This window comes from Nicotiana tabacum, chromosome 8 (genome assembly GCF_000715075.1).
Source record: "Nicotiana tabacum cultivar K326 chromosome 8, ASM71507v2, whole genome shotgun sequence".
In the NCBI taxonomy this organism is placed as follows: domain Eukaryota; kingdom Viridiplantae; phylum Streptophyta; class Magnoliopsida; order Solanales; family Solanaceae; genus Nicotiana; species Nicotiana tabacum.
The window spans coordinates 94,824,166-94,831,030 of record NC_134087.1 but is presented as its reverse complement, the minus strand read 5'-3'; positions in this window follow the sequence as shown (position 1 = coordinate 94,831,030).

Below are 6,865 nucleotides of genomic sequence, written 5' to 3'. Positions count from 1 at the left end.
CAAGGCGTTCAGGGAAGTAAAGGAATCGAGGGGCTAAACTTTGAGGACCTTTGCATATAGCCTGATGTCGAACTGCCTGATGGGTACAAAGCTCCTAAGTTTGAAATGTTTGATGGTACGGGTGATCCAAGGGTCCACCTGAGGACATATTGCGACAAGATGGTTGGAGTAGGGAAGGATGAAAGGATCCGCATGAAGCTATTCCTGAGGAGTTTGAAGGGGGTTGCATTATCTTGGTACATTAGCCAAGATACCAAGAAGTGGTCAAGTTAGGTAGGCATGGCATCTGACTTTATGGACAAATTCAGGTTTAATACAGAGAATGCACCAGACGTGTTCTATATCCATAATTTGAAGAAGAAGCCCACGGAGACATTTCGCGAGTATGCTACTCGCTGGAGGTCCGAAACTGCTATAGTCAGACCTGCCTTAGAAGAGGAGCAAATGAACAAGTTCTTTGTCCGGGCTCAGGACCCGCAGTACTATGAACGACTGATGATGATTGAATTACAAGTTCTCCGAACTTATCAAATTAGGTGAAAGAATTGAAGAATGTATAAAAAGTGGCATGGTTACAAATTTCGAGGCCTTGCAAGCTACAAATAAGGCTTTGCAGTCTGATGGTGTGTCCAAGAAAAGGGACATAGGGGCCGTGATGTTTGCACAAAGGACCAAGTCTCCCCTTAAATACCAAGCTTACCCAACACCTCCACTCACATACCAGCCAACCCCAAATTACCAAGAACCTCATACCAAGCTTCACCACCAACTTATCAGTCATCTCCACCTCTTACATATCAACCTACTTCACCTAGATACTCCCAACCCGCTCACGTCTACCAAACTTATAATACTCAACCATCCCATTATCAATCACCCCATGCACGCCAAAATTTCCCTAGACCCCGAGCTAACTTTGATCACAGACCTCTAAAACAATATACAACCATCGCTGAACCCATCGACCAGCTGTATGAGAGGCTCAAAGCTGCTGGTTATCTCACTCCCATCCCTACTACAACCCCTGAGAATCCTTCTTAGTGGGTTAACCCAAACAAGTCATGTGCATACCACTCCGGCATGAAAGGGCACACCATCGATGAATGCCGCTCCTTGAAAGACAAGATACAATCTTTGATTGATAATCAAATCATTGTGGCAAAGGAACTCGCCCCAAACATCTGCAAAAACCCTCTGCCAGACCATATTGGTGGAGGTATCTACATGATTGAAGTAGAAGATGATTGGGATCCCGAAGGATCAATCGGGTTAATCGCAGAAGGTGATGACCCAAAGAAACAAACAATTACTCTCAATCTAATCATAGTCTAGATCCAACCATTAGAGGACGCTGAGGTGAATATGTCTATACCTATTGAGTTTGAAGAAGCGCCATCCTCAAAGACACCATCACCAATTGAGATTGAATTCGCATCTCCGGCAAATGCACCCGCATCATTTGAGGTTGCAGTCTTCCTACCCAAGGCATATGTTCCATTTGGAGTGAGGATAGCCGTGCCGATCCTAGTGGCGATGTCAACCATGCTACCATTCTATACAAATGTTGTACCCTGGGACTATACAGCCGAGGCGAGAAGGAAAGGAAAGGTCAGGATTGAAAAAACTGTCGAAGCACAGGGTATGATAAGAACTGGAAGAGTCTATACCCCTGAACATCAAGCTGAATCAAGCAAGCAGGCCTCCAATCAGCCTCCCCTCATTGATTCAGGTCCAGACGACCTTTGGAGAAAAATACATGCCAAGGAATATTCGATCATCGACCAGTTAAACAAGACGCCAGCACAAATATCCATTCTCTCTTTGCTGCAAAATTCTGAGATGCACAAGAATGCTTTGTTAAAGGTGCTAAATGAAGCGTACATACCAAGTAACATCACTAGTAGGGAAGTGTCATATATGGTAGGACAAGTGCTGGAAAGCCATAAGATCACCTTTTATGAGGAAGAGCTTCCACCTGAAGGGCTGGGGGTATAACAAAGCACTGCACATCACCGTGCAATGCGAAAATTATTTCATCACAAGAATCCTGATCGATGGAGGTTCCAGTCTTAATATTTGTCCGCTGGTAACACTCAAGAAATTGGGTAAAGGCCTGCATGAGATAAAGGATGAAGCAATCAACGTAAAGGCCTTTGATGGTTCTCAGAGGTCCACCATTAGCGAGATTAGTCTATGCCTGTAGATGGGACCAACCTGGTTAGAGGTCGATTTCCAAGTAATAGATGTACCAGCGTCTTACAACTTGCTGCTAGGATGGCCATGGATTCATGCTGCTGGGTCCGTAGCATCAACACTGCATCAGACAGTAAAGTTCGAATGGAATCACCAAGAAGTGATCATTCACGATGACGGTAGCAACCCTATATACAGTCGGCAGACCATTTCCGCGATCAAGGGAAGAAGGAAGCTAGGTGGAGAAACTTACCACCACATTGAGAGGGTCAATGCTATCGACAAAGACAAATGGTGGGATAGCAAAATTGAGAGTATACTAAGTTGGAATGGGTACGATCCTGGCAAAGGGCTCGGCAAGAACCTCCAAGGAATCTCTAAACCCATAAAACTCAAGAAACATGGCACTACCTTCGGTTTGGGATATAAATACACTTGGGAAGAATTCAATAACTGGTTGCCACCATGGCGTGGTCCTTACTATCCACTAGAGCAGCTAATACCACATCTGGAGCAGACCTTCCAACATGCCGACATTATTTGTGGGTCAGATGAAGAAGAAGCACTTGCAACAGTGAAGAACTTCTTTCTAGAGGACAGTGATATGGACTGTTACGTTATTCTAGAGGAGGAGGGGAAGGACGGCCCTTCCATACAAGCTGTGAGCAGAGGGGCACATCTCAAAAATTGGACCATCAGAACAACCAAAACCCAACATGCGGGGTAGCAAGGCTAAAACAAGCATTATTCCCTGTTTTTATTAAATGCTTGTCTTTTCGCATTTTTCAATTCCCGCAATAAGATCTTCGATGTTCAAAATAGTATTCAATTTATCAAAAGAATTTTTTGATTTTTCTTATGAATTAATATTTATTGCTATCATTTTTCTCCTTGCTTTACCAATACAATATTACTATTATTTGTCTTGATGAACCAATGATTGTGCCATGCAATGAGACAACGCAACAAACGGACATGGATTCAGAAGAAGATGATATACTTGACGAGATTATCAAAGAAGTTGAGAACTTTTAGAACAGACCTAAGTCCAACCTAGATGAGACCGAAATTGTCAACCTAGGAAATGCAGAAAACGTCAAGGAAACGCGAATCAGCATTCAACTATCGCCATCAAAGAAGAAAGAATAGACAGAATTTCTAAAGGAGTATGAGGACATATTCGCCTGGTCGTATAATGACATGACTGTTCTGAGTACGTCTATTGTGGTTCACAAACTGCCAACCGATCCAATGTGTCCATCGGTAAAGCAAAAGCTCAAAAAGTTCAAGCCTGATATGAGTTTAAAAATCAAGGAAGAAGTCACCAAGCAGATCAATGCTAAAGTTCTTAGGGTAGTAGAATACCCGACATGGTTATCAAACATTGTGCTAGTGCCAAAGAAGGATGGGAAGGTCAGAGTTTGTGTCGACTATCGGGATCTCAATCGGGCCAATCCGAAAGACAACTTCCCTTTGCCAAATATACACATCTTGATTGACAATTATGCCAAGCATGAGCTACAGTCATTCGTAGATTGCTTCACTGGTTATCATGAGATCTAGATGGATGAGAAAGATGCTGAGAAAACGGATTTCACTATGCCGTGGGGAGTGTACTGTTACAAAATGATGCCATTCAGCCTTAAGAATGCAGAGTCCACCTACATGAGGGCCATGACTGCCATCTTCCATGATATGATACACAAGGAGATAGAGGTATATGTGGATGATGTTATTATCAAATACAAGAAGGCCACTGACCACATAGAAGATCTGAGGAAGTTCTTCAATAGACTGCGGAGATACAACCTGAAAATAAACCCCACAAAGTGCGCATTTGGGGTTCCTCCTAGGAAATTTCTTAATTTATTGTGAGATGCCGAGGAATAGAACTGGATCCATCGAAAGTGAAAGCCATTCAGGAACTACCACCGCCAAGGAACAAGAAGGATGTGATGAGTTTCTTAGGAAGGCTTAACTACATCAGCATATTCATAGCACAGTCTACAGTTATTTGTGAGTCAATCTTTAAGATGTTAAAGAAGGACGCCGCAACCAAATGGACCGATGACTTCCAAAAGGCCTTCAACAAAATCAAGGAGTACCTATTTACACCACCGGTCTTAGTCCCGCCCGAGCCAAGTAGACCCTTATTACTCTACCTTACTATGTTAGATGGAGCTTTTGGCTACGTTCTAGGGCAGCATGATGAAACAGTGAGGAAGGAGCAAGCCATTTATTATCTCAGTAAGAAGTTCACCCCGTACGAGGCCCGGTATTCTCTATTGGAATGCACCCGTTGTGTTTTGACTTGGGTAGCTCAGAAGCTAAGACATTACTTCTGTGCCTATACTACATATCTCATATCAAGAATGGATCCCTTGAAGTACATCTTTCAGAAGCCCATGCCCACCGGCAAGTTAGCCAAGTGGCAAATCCTGTTGAGTGAGTTCGACATTGTTTACGTAACTCAGAAAGCGGTCAAGGGACAGACACTGGTAGAACACCTTGCTGAAAACCCCGTGGATGCAGGATATGAACCCCTGAAAACGTATTTTCCTGATAAAGATGTATCATTCATAGGAGAAGACATTGCAGAATCCTATGACGGTTGGAGAATGTTCTTCGATGGAGCAACAAACTTCAAAGGAGTTAGCATTGGAGTAGTCCTAATATCAGAAACCGGTCAGCGTTATTCGGTGTCTGCCAAACTCAGGTTCCCCAACACCAACAATATGGCCGATTATTAAGCCTACATCTTAGGACTCAAAATGGCCATTGACATGAACGTTCAAGAGTTGCTAGTGATTGGAGATTCAGACTTGCTTATACATCACGTACGAGGAGAATGGACGACCAAGAACTCCAAGATACTCCTGTATCTGCATTACGTACAAGAATTGAGAAGGAGGTTCACGAAGACGAAATTCCAGTATGTTCCCAGAATCCAGAATGAGTTCGTCGGTGCATTAGCTACCCTATCATCTATGATACAACATCTCGAAAAGAATTTCATTGATCCCATTTCAGTGAAAATCCATAATCAGCCAGCTTACTATGCCTATGTTGAAGAGGAAGAATATGGAAAGCCTTGGTTTCATGATATCAAGGAATGTTGGCAAAGGGAGAGTACCCGGAGCTTGCAAATCCTACTCAGAAACGCACATTTCGGAGACTATCCAACAACTTCTTTCACAGTGGAGGAATCCTGTATAGGAGGACTCCCGATTTAGGATTATTAAGATGTGTCGATGCAAAGGAAGCATCCAGGCTACTAGAGGAAATTCATGCTGGGACCTACGGTCCATATAAGAATGGTTTTGTCTTAGCAAAGAAGATACTCCAGGATGGTTACATTTGGATGACTATGGAAATGGACTGCATCCAGTATGTCCGGAAATTCCACCGCTATTAGATACATGCAGACATGATAAAGGTACCTCCAAGCGAGCTTAACAACAAGCTCACCGTGGCCATTCGCCTCTTGGGGAATGGACGTTATTGGACCAATCGAGCCTGCTGCTTCCAACGGACACATGTTTATCCTAGTAGCCATCGACTATTTCACCAAATGGATCGAAGCAACATCTTATAAAGTAGTGACTAAGAAAGTCGTGGCAGACTTTGTTCGCGACCGCATTGTTTATCGATTCAGAATTCCAGAGTCAATCATTACTGATAATGGCTCCAACCTCAATAGCGACTTGATGAAAGCTATGGGTGAAACTTTCAAGATCAAACACAAGAATTTTACAGCCTACAGACCTCAGATGAATGGAGCTGTAGAAGCTGCCAACAAGAATATTAAGAAGATATTGAGGAAAATGATAAAGAATAACAGATAGTGGCCCGAGAAGTTATCATTTCCTCTTCTAGGATATCGTACCAGTCCGCACATCAACTGGGGAAACACCTATATGCTGGTTTACGGTACAAATGTTGTCATTCCTACTGAGGTAGAAATTCCTTCCCTAAGGATCATACAAGAAGCTAAGCTCGACGATGCAGAGTGGGTAAAAAGTCATTATGAGCAACTAGCCCTTATAGACGGAAAGAGAATAAATGCAGTCTGCCATGGTCAACTCTATCAAAGTAGAATGTCCAGAGCCTTCAACAAAAGAGTCAGACCAACACAGTTCACACCGGGGCAGCTGGTGTTGAAAAAAAAAATTTCTGCATCAAGATGAAGCCAAAGGGAAGTTATCTCCCAACTAGCAGGGTCCATACATGGTTCACCGAGTTTTGACAGGAGGAGCCCTCATACTTGCGCAAATGGATAGAGAAGTCTGGCCAAAGCTAATCAATTCAGATGCTGTCAAGCATTACTATGTGTAATCTTTATGCTTTCCTTATATGATGTAAATTGAACTACGCCTGACCTGATTCCTGTTTAAGAAGGGATACATAGGCAGCCCTATAGGTTCGGTCACAAATTCAATAAAATTTCACCCCCCTCCCCGCAATTGGAAACTGGGGCAGAATTTTGAGGAGGACCCTTAAAATTCCAAAGTAATTTCAGCCAATCAGCGCACGAGTAGCAGTCAGAAACGTTGACCCATCAAACTGGGGCAAAAATTTTGAGGAGGACCCTCAAAATTCCGTTGCAGGAGAGGTTGCATTGTCTCGGACTGCGTCACAGCTGTCGGTTCATCTAAAAGCTATTTTTAACTAT